Source organism: Ammodytes marinus (genome assembly GCF_949987685.1).
Source record: "Ammodytes marinus genome assembly, chromosome: 19".
NCBI lineage: Eukaryota > Metazoa > Chordata > Actinopteri > Uranoscopiformes > Ammodytidae > Ammodytes > Ammodytes marinus.
This window is the reverse complement of record NC_137223.1, coordinates 181481-197869: the sequence shown is the minus strand read 5'-3', so window position 1 is coordinate 197869 and position 16389 is coordinate 181481.

The window sequence follows — 16389 nt, the reverse complement described above, 5'->3', positions numbered from 1 at the left end:
CTGAGTTCAGCTTGGCAAGCTGTGAAACACTCTTGAAAACCATTTGGAAAAAAAGTTTGGGCAAAATTTTCCTTTTTGGTGGAAGATTATATTTTGAGAGGAACATTTTTTTTAACATAGGAAGAATTTTTTTACGATTTTTTTTTTTTGAAGGAAGAATTTTTTTGAGGTGACTGTTGTTGTGAACTTTTTTTTTTTCAATGGCATATGAAAACTGCTACCGAAATGTTCTTCTTATTGCAATGTTTGGCATCCTGAGTTCAGCTTGGCAAGCTGTGAAACACTCTTGAAAACCATTTGGAAAAAAAGTTTGGGCAAAATTTTCCTTTTTGGTGGAAGATTATATTTTGAGAGGAAGATTTTTTTTAACATAGGAAGAATTTTTTTACGAATTTTTTTTTTCTGAAAGAAGAATTTTTTTGAGGTGACTGTTGTGGGGAACTTTTTTTTTTCAATGGCATATGAAAACTGCTACCGAAATGTTCTTCTTATTGCAATGTTTGGAATCCTGAGTTCAGCTTGGCAAGCTGTGAAACACTCTTGAAAACCATTTGGAAAAAAAGTTTGGGCAAAATTTTCCTTTTTGGTGGAAGATTATATTTTGAGAGGAACATTTTTTTTAACATAGGAAGAATTTTTTTACGATTTTTTTTTTCTGAAGGAAGAATTTTTTTGAGGTGACTTGTGGGGAACTTTTTTTTTTCAATGGCATATGAAAACTGCTATCGAAACGTTCTTCTTATTGCAATGTTTGGCATCCTGAGTTCAGCTTGGCAAGCTGTGAAACACTGTTGAAAACCATTTGGAAAAAAAGTTTGGGCAAAATTTTCCTTTTTGGTGGAAGATTATATTTTGAGAGAAACATTTTTTTTAACATAGGAAGAATTTTTTTACGATTTTTTTTTCTGAAGGAAGAATTTTTTTGAGGTGACTGTTGTGGTGAACTTTTTTTTTTTTCAATGGCATATGAAAACTGCTACCGAAATGTTCTTCTTATTGCAATGTTTGGCATCCTGAGTTCAGCTTGGCAAGCTGTGAAACACTCTTAAAAACCATTTGGAAAAAAAGTTTGGGCAAAATTTACTTTTTTGGTGGAAGATTATATTTTGAGAGGAAGATTTTTTTTAACATAGGAATTTTTTTATGAATTTTTTTTTTCTGAAAGAAGAATTTTTTTGAGGTGACTGTTGTGGGGAACTTTTTTTTTTCAATGGCATATGAAAACTGCTACCGAAATGTTCTTCTTATTGCAATGTTTGGAATCCTGAGTTCAGCTTGGCAAGCTGTGAAATACTCTTGAAAACCATTTGGAAAAAAAGTTTGAGCAAAATTTTGCTTTTTGGTGGAAGACTATATTTTGAGACGAAGATTTTTTTTAACATAGGAAGAATTTTTTTTACGAATTTTTTTTTTTCTGAAGGAAGAATTTTTTTGAGGTGACTTTTGTGGGGAACTTTTTTTTTTCAATGGCATATGAAAACTGCTATCGAAACGTTCTTCTTATTGCAATGTTTGGCATCCTGAGTTCAGCTTGGCAAGCTGTGAAACACTCTTGAAAACCATTTGGAAAAAAAGTTTGGGCAAAATTTTCCTTTTTGGTGGAAGATTATATTTTGAGAGGAACATTTTTTTTAACATAGGAAGAATTTTTTTACGATTTTTTTTTTTTGAAGGAAGAATTTTTTTGAGGTGACTGTTGTTGTGAACTTTTTTTTTTTCAATGGCATATGAAAACTGCTACCGAAATGTTCTTCTTATTGCAATGTTTGGCATCCTGAGTTCAGCTTGGCAAGCTGTGAAACACTCTTGAAAACCATTTGGAAAAAAAGTTTGGGCAAAATTTTCCTTTTTGGTGGAAGATTATATTTTGAGAGGAAGATTTTTTTTAACATAGGAAGAATTTTTTTACGAATTTTTTTTTTCTGAAAGAAGAATTTTTTTGAGGTGACTGTTGTGGGGAACTTTTTTTTTTCAATGGCATATGAAAACTGCTACCGAAATGTTCTTCTTATTGCAATGTTTGGAATCCTGAGTTCAGCTTGGCAAGCTGTGAAACACTCTTGAAAACCATTTGGAAAAAAAGTTTGGGCAAAATTTTCCTTTTTGGTGGAAGATTATATTTTGAGAGGAACATTTTTTTTAACATAGGAAGAATTTTTTTACGATTTTTTTTTTCTGAAGGAAGAATTTTTTTGAGGTGACTTGTGGGGAACTTTTTTTTTTCAATGGCATATGAAAACTGCTATCGAAACGTTCTTCTTATTGCAATGTTTGGCATCCTGAGTTCAGCTTGGCAAGCTGTGAAACACTGTTGAAAACCATTTGGAAAAAAAGTTTGGGCAAAATTTTCCTTTTTGGTGGAAGATTATATTTTGAGAGAAACATTTTTTTTAACATAGGAAGAATTTTTTTACGATTTTTTTTTCTGAAGGAAGAATTTTTTTGAGGTGACTGTTGTGGTGAACTTTTTTTTTTTTCAATGGCATATGAAAACTGCTACCGAAATGTTCTTCTTATTGCAATGTTTGGCATCCTGAGTTCAGCTTGGCAAGCTGTGAAACACTCTTGAAAACCATTTGGAAAAAAAGTTTGGGCAAAATTTTCCTTTTTGGTGGAAGATTATATTTTGAGAGGAACATTTTTTTTAACATAGGAAGAATTTTTTTACGATTTTTTTTTTCTGAAGGAAGAATTTTTTTGAGGTGACTGTTGAACTTTTTTTTTTTTCAATGGCATATGTTTTCTTAATATTTCAATACAAACACTATGTACAACTTGTTTGGCATCCAGAGTTCTGCTTGGCAAGCCATGAAAGACTCTTGAAAACCATTTGGAACAAAAGTTACAGCACATTTGAACAAAGTTGAAAATTAGCCTTATTTCAGTGAGAGCTGCAGAAAGAAGCAATAAAATTTCACTGAAAGCTGAAAAAAAGTTTGAGCAACATCTTTCTTTTTGGTGGAAGATTTTATTTTGAGAGGAAGATTTCTTTTATCACAGGAAGATTTTTTTTATCGACATTGGTTTTTTTTGGAGGAAGAATTTTTTTTCGGTTGACAGTGGGAATTCTTTTTTTGAAGGCAAATGAAAACTGCTTCTGAAATCTGCTTTATATTTCAATGCAAATAATTGAAAGTACAACTTGTTTGGAATCCTGAGTTCAGCTTGGCAAGCTGTGAAATACTCTTGAAAACCATTTGGAAAAAAAGTTTGAGCAAAATTTTTCTTTTTGGTGGAAGACTATATTTTGAGACGAAGATTTTTTTTAACATAGGAAGAATTTTTTTTACGAATTTTCTTTTTTTTCTGAAGGAAGAATTTTTTTGAGGTGACTGTTGTGGGGAACTTTTTTTTTTCAATGGCATATGAAAACTGCTATCGAAAAGTTCTTCTTATTGCAATGTTTGGCATCCTGAGTTCAGCTTGGCAAGCTGTGAAACACTCTTGAAAACCATTTGGAAAAAAAGTTTGGGCAAAATTTTCCTTTTTGGTGGAAGATTATATTTTGAGAGGAACATTTTTTTTAACATAGGAAGAATTTTTTTACGATTTTTTTTTTCTGAAGGAAGAATTTTTTTGAGGTGACTGTTTTGAACTTTTTTTTTTTCAATGGCATATGAAAACTGCTACCGAAATGTTCTTCTTATTGCAATGTTTGGCATCCTGAATTCAGCTTGGCAAGCTGTGAAACACTCTTAAAAACCATTTGGAAAAAAAGTTTGGGCAAAATTTACTTTTTTGGTGGAAGATTATATTTTGAGAGGAAGATTTTTTTTAACATAGGAAGAATTTTTTTATGAATTTTTTTTTTCTGAAAGAAGAATTTTTTTGAGGTGACTGTTGTGGGGAACTTTTTTTTTTCAATGGCATATGAAAACTGCTACCGAAATGTTCTTCTTATTGCAATGTTTGGAATCCTGAGTTCAGCTTGGCAAGCTGTGAAATACTCTTGAAAACCATTTGGAAAAAAAGTTTGAGCAAAATTTTTCTTTTTGGTGGAAGACTATATTTTGAGACGAAGATTTTTTTTAACATAGGAAGAATTTTTTTTACGAATTTTTTTTTTTCTGAAGGAAGAATTTTTTTGAGGTGACTTTTGTGGGGAACTTTTTTTTTTCAATGGCATATGAAAACTGCTATCGAAACGTTCTTCTTATTGCAATGTTTGGCATCCTGAGTTCAGCTTGGCAAGCTGTGAAACACTCTTGAAAACCATTTGGAAAAAAAGTTTGGGCAAAATTTTCCTTTTTGGTGGAAGATTATATTTTGAGAGGAACATTTTTTTTAACATAGGAAGAATTTTTTTACGATTTTTTTTTTCTGAAGGAAGAATTTTTTTGAGGTGACTGTTGTTGTGAACTTTTTTTTTTTTCAATGGCATATGAAAACTGCTACCGAAATGTTCTTCTTATTGCAATGTTTGGCATCCTGAGTTCAGCTTGGCAAGCTGTGAAACACTCTTGAAAACCATTTGGAAAAAAAGTTTGGGCAAAATTTTCCTTTTTGGTGGAAGATTATATTTTGAGAGGAAGATTTTTTTTAACATAGGAAGAATTTTTTTACGAATTTTTTTTTTCTGAAAGAAGAATTTTTTTGAGGTGACTGTTGTGGGGAACTTTTTTTTTTCAATGGCATATGAAAACTGCTACCGAAATGTTCTTCTTATTGCAATGTTTGGAATCCTGAGTTCAGCTTGGCAAGCTGTGAAATACTCTTGAAAACCATTTGGAAAAAAAGTTTGAGCAAAATTTTTCTTTTTGGTGGAAGACTATATTTTGAGACGAAGATTTTTTTTAACATAGGAAGAATTTTTTTTACGAAATTTTTTTTTTCTGAAGGAAGAATTTTTTTGAGGTGACTTGTGGGGAACTTTTTTTTTTCAATGGCATATGAAAACTGCTATCGAAACGTTCTTCTTATTGCAATGTTTGGCATCCTGAGTTCAGCTTGGCAAGCTGTGAAACACTGTTGAAAACCATTTGGAAAAAAAGTTTGGGCAAAATTTTCCTTTTTGGTGGAAGATTATATTTTGAGAGGAACATTTTTTTTAACATAGGAAGAATTTTTTTACGATTTTTTTTTCTGAAGGAAGAATTTTTTTGAGGTGACTGTTGTGGTGAACTTTTTTTTTTTTCAATGGCATATGAAAACTGCTACCGAAATGTTCTTCTTATTGCAATGTTTGGCATCCTGAGTTCAGCTTGGCAAGCTGTGAAACACTCTTGAAAACCATTTGGAAAAAAAGTTTGGGCAAAATTTTCCTTTTTGGTGGAAGATTATATTTTGAGAGGAACATTTTTTTTTACAAAGGAAGAATTTTTTTACGATTTTTTTTTTCTGAAGGAAGAATTTTTTTGAGGTGACTGTTGTGGGGAACTTTTTTTTTTCAATGGCATATGAAAACTGCTATCGAAACGTTCTTCTTATTGCAATGTTTGGCATCCTGAGTTCAGCTTGGCAAGCTGTGAAACACTCTTGAAAACCATTTGGAAAACAAGTTTTAGCAACATTTTTCTTTTTGGTGGAAGATTATATTTTGAGAGGAAGATTTTTTTTAACATAGGAAGAATTTTTTTACGATTTTTTTTTTCTGAAGGAAGAATTTTTTTGAGGTGACTGTTGTGGTGAACTTTTTTTTTTTTCAATGGCATATGAAAACTGCTACCGAAATGTTCTTCTTATTGCAATGTTTGGCATCCTGAGTTCAGCTTGGCAAGCTGTGAAACACTCTTGAAAACCATTTGGAAAAAAAGTTTGGGCAAAATTTTCCTTTTTGGTGGAAGATTATATTTTGAGAGGAACATTTTTTTTTACAAAGGAAGAATTTTTTTACGATTTTTTTTTTCTGAAGGAAGAATTTTTTTGAGGTGACTGTTGAACTTTTTTTTTTTTCAATGGCATATGTTTTCTTAATATTTCAATACAAACACTATGTACAACTTGTTTGGCATCCAGAGTTCTGCTTGGCAAGCCATGAAAGACTCTTGAAAACCATTTGGAACAAAAGTAAAAGCACATTTGAACAAAGTTGAAAATTAGCCTTATTTCAGTGAGAGCTGCAGAAAGAAGCAATAAAATTTCACTGAAAGCTGAAAAAAAGTTTGAGCAAAATCTTTCTTTTTGGTGGAAGATTTTATTTTGAGAGGAAGATTTCTTTTATCACAGGAAGATTTTTTTTATCGACATTGGTTTTTTTTGGAGGAAGAATTTTTTTTCGGTTGACAGTGGGAATTCTTTTTTTGAAGGCAAATGAAAACTGCTTCTGAAATCTGCTTTATATTTCAATGCAAATAATTGAAAGTACAACTTGTTTGGAATCCTGAGTTCAGCTTGGCAAGCTGTGAAATACTCTTGAAAACCATTTGGAAAAAAAGTTTGAGCAAAATTTTTCTTTTTGGTGGAAGATTATATTTTGAGACGAAGATTTTTTTTAACATAGGAAGAATTTTTTTTACGAATTTTCTTTTTTTTCTGAAGGAAGAATTTTTTTGAGGTGACTGTTGTGGGGAACTTTTTTTTTTCAATGGCATATGAAAACTGCTATCGAAAAGTTCTTCTTATTGCAATGTTTGGCATCCTGAGTTCAGCTTGGCAAGCTGTGAAACACTCTTGAAAACCATTTGGAAAAAAAGTTTGGGCAAAATTTTCCTTTTTGGTGGAAGATTATATTTTGAGAGGAACATTTTTTTTAACATAGGAAAAATTTTTTTACGATTTTTTTTTTCTGAAGGAAGAATTTTTTTGAGGTGACTGTTTTGAACTTTTTTTTTTTTCAATGGCATATGAAAACTGCTACCGAAATGTTCTTCTTATTGCAATGTTTGGCATCCTGAATTCAGCTTGGCAAGCTGTGAAACACTCTTAAAAACCATTTGGAAAAAAAGTTTGGGCAAAATTTACTTTTTTGGTGGAAGATTATATTTTGAGAGGAAGATTTTTTTTAACATAGGAATTTTTTTATGAATTTTTTTTTTCTGAAAGAAGAATTTTTTTGAGGTGACTGTTGTGGGGAACTTTTTTTTTTCAATGGCATATGAAAACTGCTACCGAAATGTTCTTCTTATTGCAATGTTTGGAATCCTGAGTTCAGCTTGGCAAGCTGTGAAATACTCTTGAAAACCATTTGGAAAAAAAGTTTGAGCAAAATTTTTCTTTTTGGTGGAAGACTATATTTTGAGACGAAGATTTTTTTTAACATAGGAAGAATTTTTTTTTTTCTGAAGGAAGAATTTTTTTGAGGTGACTTTTGTGGTGAACTTTTTTTTTTCAATGGCATATGAAAACTGCTATCGAAACGTTCTTCTTATTGCAATGTTTGGCATCCTGAGTTCAGCTTGGCAAGCTGTGAAATACTCTTGAAAACCATTTGGAAAAAAAATTTTAGCAACATTTTCTTTTTGGTGGAAGTTTATATTTTGAGAGGAAGATTTTTTTTAACATAGGAAGAATTTTTTTACGGATTTTTTTTTTTCTGAAGGAAGAATTTTTTTGAGGTGACTGTTGTGGGTAACTTTTTTCTTTTCAATGGCATATGTTTTCTTAATATTTCAATACAAACACTATGTACAACTTGTTTGGCATCCAGAGTTCAGCTTGGCAAGCTGTGAAAGACTCTTGAAAACCATTTGGAAAAAAAGTTAGAGGAAATTTTTCTTTTTGGTGGAATACTATATTTTGAGAGGAACATTTTTTTAACATAGGAAGAATTTTTTTACGATTTTTTTTTTCTGAAGGAAGAATTTTTTTGATGTGACTGTTGTAGGGAACTTTTTTTTTTTTCAAAGGCAAATGAAAACTGCTTCCAAAATGTTCTTAATATTTCAATACAAACACTATGTACAACTTGTTTGGCATCCTGAGTTCAGCTTGGAAAGCTGTGAAAGACTCTTGAAAACAATTTGGAAAAAAAGTTTGAGCAAAATTTTTCTTTTTGGTGGAAGATTATATTTTGAGAGGAAGATTTTTTTTAACAAAGGAAGAATTTTTTTTACGAATTTTTTTTTTTCTCAAGGATGAATTTTTTTGAGGTGACTGTTGTGGGGAACTTTTTTCTTTTCAATGGCATATGTGTTCTTAATATTTCAATACAAACACTATGTACAACTTGTTTGGCATCCTGAGTTCAGCTTGGCAATCTGTGAAAGACTCTTGAAAACCATTTGAAAAAAAAGTTTGGGCAAAATTTTTCTTTTTGGTGGAAGATTACATTTTGAGAGGAAGATTTTTTTTAACATAGGAAGAATTTTTTTACGATTTTTTTTTTTCTGAAGGAAGAATTTTTTTGAGATGAATGTTGTGGGGAACTTTTTTTTTTCAAAGGCAAATGAAAAATGCTTCAAAAAATTCTTAATATTTCAATACAAACACTATGTACAAGTGTACAAGTGTTTCAATTTCACTGAAAGCTGATGATAAAATTGACTTAAGATTTCAATGCAAATACTATATATAACTAGTTTAGCATGCTGAGTTCTGCTTGGCAAGCCATGAAAGACTCTTGAAAACCATTTGGAACAAAAGTTACAGCACATTTGAACAAAGTTGAAAATTAGCCTTATTTCAGTGAGAGCTGCAGAAAGAAGCAATAAAATTTCACTGAAAGCTGATGATAAAATTGACTTAATATTTCAATGCAAATACTATATATAACTAGTTTAGCATGCTGAGTTCTGCTTGGCAAGTCATGAAAGACTCTTGAAAACCATTTGGAACAAAAGTTACAGCACATTTGAACAAAGTTGAAAATTAGCCTTATTTCAGTGAGAGCTGCAGAAAGAAGCAATAAAATTTCACTGAAAGCTGATGATAAAATTGACTTAATATTTCAATACAAATACTATATATAACTAGTTTAGCATGCTGAGTTCTGCTTGGCAAGCCATGAAAGACTCTTGAAAACCATTTGGAACAAAAGTTACAGCACATTTGAACAAAGTTGAAAATTAGCCTTATTTCAGTGAGAGCTGCAGAAAGAAGCAATAAAATTTCACTGAAAGCTGATGATAAAATTGACTTAAGATTTCAATGCAAATACTATATATAACTAGTTTAGCATGCTGAGTTCTGCTTGGCAAGCCATGAAAGACTCTTGAAAACCATTTGGAACAAAAGTTACAGCACATTTGAACAAAGTTGAAAATTAGCCTTATTTCAGTGAGAGCTGCAGAAAGAAGCAATAAAATTTCACTGAAAGCTGATGATAAAATTGACTTAATATTTCAATGCAAATACTATATATAACTAGTTTAGCATGCTGAGTTCTGCTTGGCAAGCCATGAAAGACTCTTGAAAACCATTTGGAACAAAAGTTACAGCACATTTGAACAAAGTTGAAAATTAGCCTTATTTCAGTGAGAGCTGCAGAAAGAAGCAATAAAATTTCACTGAAAGCTGAAAAAAAGTTTGAGCAAAATTTTTCTTTTTGGTGGAAGATTATATCTTGAGAGGAAGATTTCTTTTATCACAGGAAGATTTTTTTTATCGACATTGGTTTTTTTTGGAGGAAGAATTTTTTTTCGGTTGACAGTGGGAATTCTTTTTTTGAAGGCAAATGAAAACTGCTTCTGAAATCTGCTTTATATTTCAATGCAAATAATTGAAAGTACAACTTGTTTGGAATCCTGAGTTCAGCTTGGCAAGCTGTGAAATACTCTTGAAAACCATTTGGAAAAAAAGTTTGAGCAAAATTTTTCTTTTTGGTGGAAGACTATATTTTGAGACGAAGATTTTTTTTAACATAGGAAGAATTTTTTTTACGAATTTTTTTTTTTCTGAAGGAAGAATTTTTTTGAGGTGACTGTTGTGGGGAACTTTTTTTTTTCAATGGCATATGAAAACTGCTATCGAAACGTTCTTATTGCAATGTTTGGCATCCTGAGTTCAGCTTGGCAAGCTGTGAAACACTCTTGAAAACCATTTGGAAAAAAAGTTTGGGCAAAATTTTCCTTTTTGGTGGAAGATTATATTTTGAGATGAAGATTTTTTTTAACGTAGGAAGAATTTTTTTATGAATTTTTTTTTTCTGAAGGAAGAATTTTTTTGAGGTGACTGTTGTGGGGAACTTTTTTTTTCAATGGCATATGAAAACTGCTATCGAAACGTTCTTCTTATTGCAATGTTTGGAATCCTGAGTTCAGCTTGGCAAGCTGTGAAATACTCTTGAAAACCATTTGGAAAAAAAATTTTAGCAACATTTTTCTTTTTGGTGGAAGATTATATTTTGAGAGGAAGATTTTTTTTAACATAGGAAGAATTTTTTTACGGATTTTTTTTTTTCTGAAGGAAGAATTTTTTTGAGGTGACTGTTGTGGGTAACTTTTTTCTTTTCAATGGCATATGTTTTCTTAATATTTCAATACAAACACTATGTACAACTTGTTTGGCATCCAGAGTTCAGCTTGGCAAGCTGTGAAAGACTCTTGAAAACCATTTGGAAAAAAAGTTAGAGGAAATTTTTCTTTTTGGTGGAATACTATATTTTGAGAGGAACATTTTTTTAACATAGGAAGAATTTTTTTACGAATTTTTTTTTTCTGAAAGAAGAATTTTTTTGAGGTGACTGTTGTGGGGAACTTTTTTTTTTCAATGGCATATGAAAACTGCTACCGAAATGTTCTTCTTATTGCAATGTTTGGCATCCTGAGTTCAGCTTGGCAAGCTGTGAAACACTCTTGAAAACCATTTGGAAAAAAAGTTTGGGCAAAATTTTCCTTTTTGGTGGAAGATTATATTTTGAGATGAAGATTTTTTTTAACATAGGAAGAATTTTTTTACGAATTTTTTTTTTCTGAAAGAAGAATTTTTTTGAGGTGACTGTTGTGGGGAACTTTTTTTTTTCAATGGCATAAGAAAACTGCTACCGAAACGTTCTTCTTATTGCAATGTTTGGAATCCTGAGTTCAGCTTGGCAAGCTGTGACATACTCTTGAAAACCATTTGGAAAAAAAGTTTGAGCAAAATTTTTCTTTTTGGTGGAAGACTATATTTTGAGACGAAGATTTTTTTTAACATAGGAAGAATTTTTTTTACGAATTTTTTTTTTTCTGAAGGAAGAATTTTTTTGAGGTGACTGTTGTGGGGAACTTTTTTTTTTCAATGGCATATGAAAACTGCTATCGAAACGTTCTTCTTATTGCAATGTTTGGCATCCTGAGTTCAGCTTGGCAAGCTGTGAAACACTCTTGAAAACCATTTGGAAAAAAAGTTTGGGCAAAATTTTCCTTTTTGAGGGAAAGATTATATTTTGAGATGAAGATTTTTTTTAACATAGGAAGAATTTTTTTATGAATTTTTTTTTTCTGAAGGAAGAATTTTTTTGAGGTGACTGTTGTGGGGAACTTTTTTTTTCAATGGCATATGAAAACTGCTATCGAAACGTTCTTCTTATTGCAATGTTTGGAATCCTGAGTTCAGCTTGGCAAGCTGTGAAATACTCTTGAAAACCATTTGGAAAAAAAATTTTAGCAACATTTTTCTTTTTGGTGGAAGATTATATTTTGAGAGGAAGATTTTTTTTAACATAGGAAGAATTTTTTTACGGATTTTTTTTTTTCTGAAGGAAGAATTTTTTTGAGGTGACTGTTGTGGGTAACTTTTTTCTTTTCAATGGCATATGTTTTCTTAATATTTCAATACAAACACTATGTACAACTTGTTTGGCATCCAGAGTTCAGCTTGGCAAGCTGTGAAAGACTCTTGAAAACCATTTGGAAAAAAAGTTAGAGGAAATTTTTCTTTTTGGTGGAATACTATATTTTGAGAGGAACATTTTTTTAACATAGGAAGAATTTTTTTACGATTTTTTTTTTCTGAAGGAAGAATTTTTTTGATGTGACTGTTGTAGGGAACTTTTTTTTTTTTCAAAGGCAAATGAAAACTGCTTCCAAAATGTTCTTAATATTTCAATACAAACACTATGTACAACTTGTTTGGCATCCTGAGTTCAGCTTGGAAAGCTGTGAAAGACTCTTGAAAACCATTTGGAAAAAAAGTTTGAGCAAAATTTTTCTTTTTGGTGGAAGATTATATTTTGAGAGGAAGATTTTTTTTAACAGGAAGAATTTTTTTTACGAATTTTTTTTTTTCTCAAGGATGAATTTTTTTGAGGTGACTGTTGTGGGGAACTTTTTTCTTTTCAATGGCATATGTGTTCTTAATATTTCAATACAAACACTATGTACAACTTGTTTGGCATCCTGAGTTCAGCTTGGCAATCTGTGAAAGACTCTTGAAAACCATTTGAAAAAAAAGTTTGGGCAAAATTTTTCTTTTTGGTGGAAGATTACATTTTGAGAGGAAGATTTTTTTTAACATAGGAAGAATTTTTTTACGAATTTTTTTTTTTCTGAAGGAAGAATTTTTTTGAGATGAATGTTGTGGGGAACTTTTTTTTTTCAAAGGCAAATGAAAAATGCTTCAAAAAATTCTTAATATTTCAATACAAACACTATGTACAAGTGTACAAGTGTTTCAATTTCACTGAAAGCTGATGATAAAATTGACTTAAGATTTCAATGCAAATACTATATATAACTAGTTTAGCATGCTGAGTTCTGCTTGGCAAGCCATGAAAGACTCTTGAAAACCATTTGGAACAAAAGTTACAGCACATTTGAACAAAGTTGAAAATTAGCCTTATTTCAGTGAGAGCTGCAGAAAGAAGCAATACAATTTCACTGAAAGCTGATGATAAAATTGACTTAATATTTCAATGCAAATACTATATATAACTAGTTTAGCATGCTGAGTTCTGCTTGGCAAGTCATGAAAGACTCTTGAAAACCATTTGGAACAAAAGTTACAGCACATTTGAACAAAGTTGAAAATTAGCCTTATTTCAGTGAGAGCTGCAGAAAGAAGCAATAAAATTTCACTGAAAGCTGATGATAAAATTGACTTAATATTTCAATACAAATACTATATATAACTAGTTTAGCATGCTGAGTTCTGCTTGGCAAGCCATGAAAGACTCTTGAAAACCATTTGGAACAAAAGTTACAGCACATTTGAACAAAGTTGAAAATTAGCCTTATTTCAGTGAGAGCTGCAGAAAGAAGCAATAAAATTTCACTGAAAGCTGATGATAAAATTGACTTAAGATTTCAATGCAAATACTATATATAACTAGTTTAGCATGCTGAGTTCTGCTTGGCAAGCCATGAAAGACTCTTGAAAACCATTTGGAACAAAAGTTACAGCACATTTGAACAAAGTTGAAAATTAGCCTTATTTCAGTGAGAGCTGCAGAAAGAAGCAATAAAATTTCACTGAAAGCTGATGATAAAATTGACTTAATATTTCAATGCAAATACTATATATAACTAGTTTAGCATGCTGAGTTCTGCTTGGCAAGCCATGAAAGACTCTTGAAAACCATTTGGAACAAAAGTTACAGCACATTTTAACAAAGTTGAAAATTAGCCTTATTTCAGTGAGAGCTGCAGAAAGAAGCAATAAAATTTCACTGAAAGCTGAAAAAAAGTTTGAGCAAAATTTTTCTTTTTGGTGGAAGATTATATTTTGAGAGGAAGATTTCTTTTATCACAGGAAGATTTTTTTTATCGACATTGGTTTTTTTTGGAGGAAGAATTTTTTTTCGGTTGACAGTGGGAATTCTTTTTTTGAAGGCAAATGAAAACTGCTTCTGAAATCTGCTTTATATTTCAATGCAAATAATTGAAAGTACAACTTGTTTGGAATCCTGAGTTCAGCTTGGCAAGCTGTGAAATACTCTTGAAAACCATTTGGAAAAAAAGTTTGAGCAAAATTTTTCTTTTTGGTGGAAGACTATATTTTGAGACGAAGATTTTTTTTAACATAGGAAGAATTTTTTTTACGAATTTTTTTTTTTCTGAAGGAAGAATTTTTTTGAGGTGACTGTTGTGGGGAACTTTTTTTTTTCAATGGCATATGAAAACTGCTATCGAAACGTTCTTCTTATTGCAATGTTTGGCATCCTGAGTTCAGCTTGGCAAGCTGTGAAACACTCTTGAAAACCATTTGGAAAAAAAGTTTGGGCAAAATTTTCCTTTTTGGTGGAAGATTATATTTTGAGATGAAGATTTTTTTTAACATAGGAAGAATTTTTTTACGGATTTTTTTTTTTCTGAAGGAAGAATTTTTTTGAGGTGACTGTTGTGGGTAACTTTTTTCTTTTCAATGGCATATGTTTTCTTAATATTTCAATACAAACACTATGTACAACTTGTTTGGCATCCAGAGTTCAGCTTGGCAAGCTGTGAAAGACTCTTGAAAACCATTTGGAAAAAAAGTTAGAGGAAATTTTTCTTTTTGGTGGAATACTATATTTTGAGAGGAACATTTTTTTAACATAGGAAGAATTTTTTTACGAATTTTTTTTTTCTGAAAGAAGAATTTTTTTGAGGTGACTGTTGTGGGGAACTTTTTTTTTTCAATGGCATATGAAAACTGCTACCGAAATGTTCTTCTTATTGCAATGTTTGGCATCCTGAGTTCAGCTTGGCAAGCTGTGAAACACTCTTGAAAACCATTTGGAAAAAAAGTTTGGGCAAAATTTTCCTTTTTGGTGGAAGATTATATTTTGAGATGAAGATTTTTTTTAACATAGGAAGAATTTTTTTACGAATTTTTTTTTTCTGAAAGAAGAATTTTTTTGAGGTGACTGTTGTGGGGAACTTTTTTTTTTCAATGGCATATGAAAACTGCTACCGAAACGTTCTTCTTATTGCAATGTTTGGAATCCTGAGTTCAGCTTGGCAAGCTGTGACATACTCTTGAAAACCATTTGGAAAAAAAGTTTGAGCAAAATTTTTCTTTTTGGTGGAAGACTATATTTTGAGACGAAGATTTTTTTTAACATAGGAAGAATTTTTTTTACGAATTTTTTTTTTTCTGAAGGAAGAATTTTTTTGAGGTGACTGTTGTGGGGAACTTTTTTTTTTCAATGGCATATGAAAACTGCTATCGAAACGTTCTTCTTATTGCAATGTTTGGCATCCTGAGTTCAGCTTGGCAAGCTGTGAAACACTCTTGAAAACCATTTGGAAAAAAAGTTTGGGCAAAATTTTCCTTTTTGAGGGAAAGATTATATTTTGAGATGAAGATTTTTTTTAACATAGGAAGAATTTTTTTATGAATTTTTTTTTTCTGAAGGAAGAATTTTTTTGAGGTGACTGTTGTGGGGAACTTTTTTTTTCAATGGCATATGAAAACTGCTATCGAAACGTTCTTCTTATTGCAATGTTTGGAATCCTGAGTTCAGCTTGGCAAGCTGTGAAATACTCTTGAAAACCATTTGGAAAAAAAATTTTAGCAACATTTTTCTTTTTGGTGGAAGATTATATTTTGAGAGGAAGATTTTTTTTAACATAGGAAGAATTTTTTTACGGATTTTTTTTTTTCTGAAGGAAGAATTTTTTTGAGGTGACTGTTGTGGGTAACTTTTTTCTTTTCAATGGCATATGTTTTCTTAATATTTCAATACAAACACTATGTACAACTTGTTTGGCATCCAGAGTTCAGCTTGGCAAGCTGTGAAAGGCTCTTGAAAACCATTTGGAAAAAAAGTTAGAGGAAATTTTTCTTTTTGGTGGAATACTATATTTTGAGAGGAACATTTTTTTAACATAGGAAGAATATATTTACGATTTTTTTTTTCTGAAGGAAGAATTTTTTTGATGTGACTGTTGTAGGGAACTTTTTTTTTTTTCAAAGGCAAATGAAAACTGCTTCCAAAATGTTCTTAATATTTCAATACAAACACTATGTACAACTTGTTTGGCATCCTGAGTTCAGCTTGGCAAGCTGTGAAATACTCTTGAAAACCATTTGGAAAAAAAGTTTGAGCAAAATTTTTCTTTTTGGTGGAAGACTATATTTTGAGACGAAGATTTTTTTTAACATAGGAAGAATTTTTTTTACGAATTTTTTTTTTTCTGAAGGAAGAATTTTTTTGAGGTGACTGTTGTGGGGAACTTTTTTTTTTCAATGGCATATGAAAACTGCTATCGAAACGTTCTTCTTATTGCAATGTTTGGAATCCTGAGTTCAGCTTGGCAAGCTGTGAAATACTCTTGAAAACCATTTGGAAAAAAAATTTTAGCAACATTTTTCTTTTTGGTGGAAGATTATATTTTGAGAGGAAGTTTTTTTTTAACATAGGAAGAATTTTTTTACGGATTTTTTTTTTTCTGAAGGAAGAATTTTTTTGAGGTGACTGTTGTGGGTAACTTTTTTCTTTTCAATGGCATATGTTTTTCTTAATATTTCAATACAAACACTATGTACAACTTGTTTGGCATCCAGAGTTCAGCTTGGCAAGCTGTGAAAGACTCTTGAAAACCATTTGGAAAAAAAGTTATAGGAAATTTTTCTTTTTGGTGGAATACTATATTTTGAGAGGAACATTTT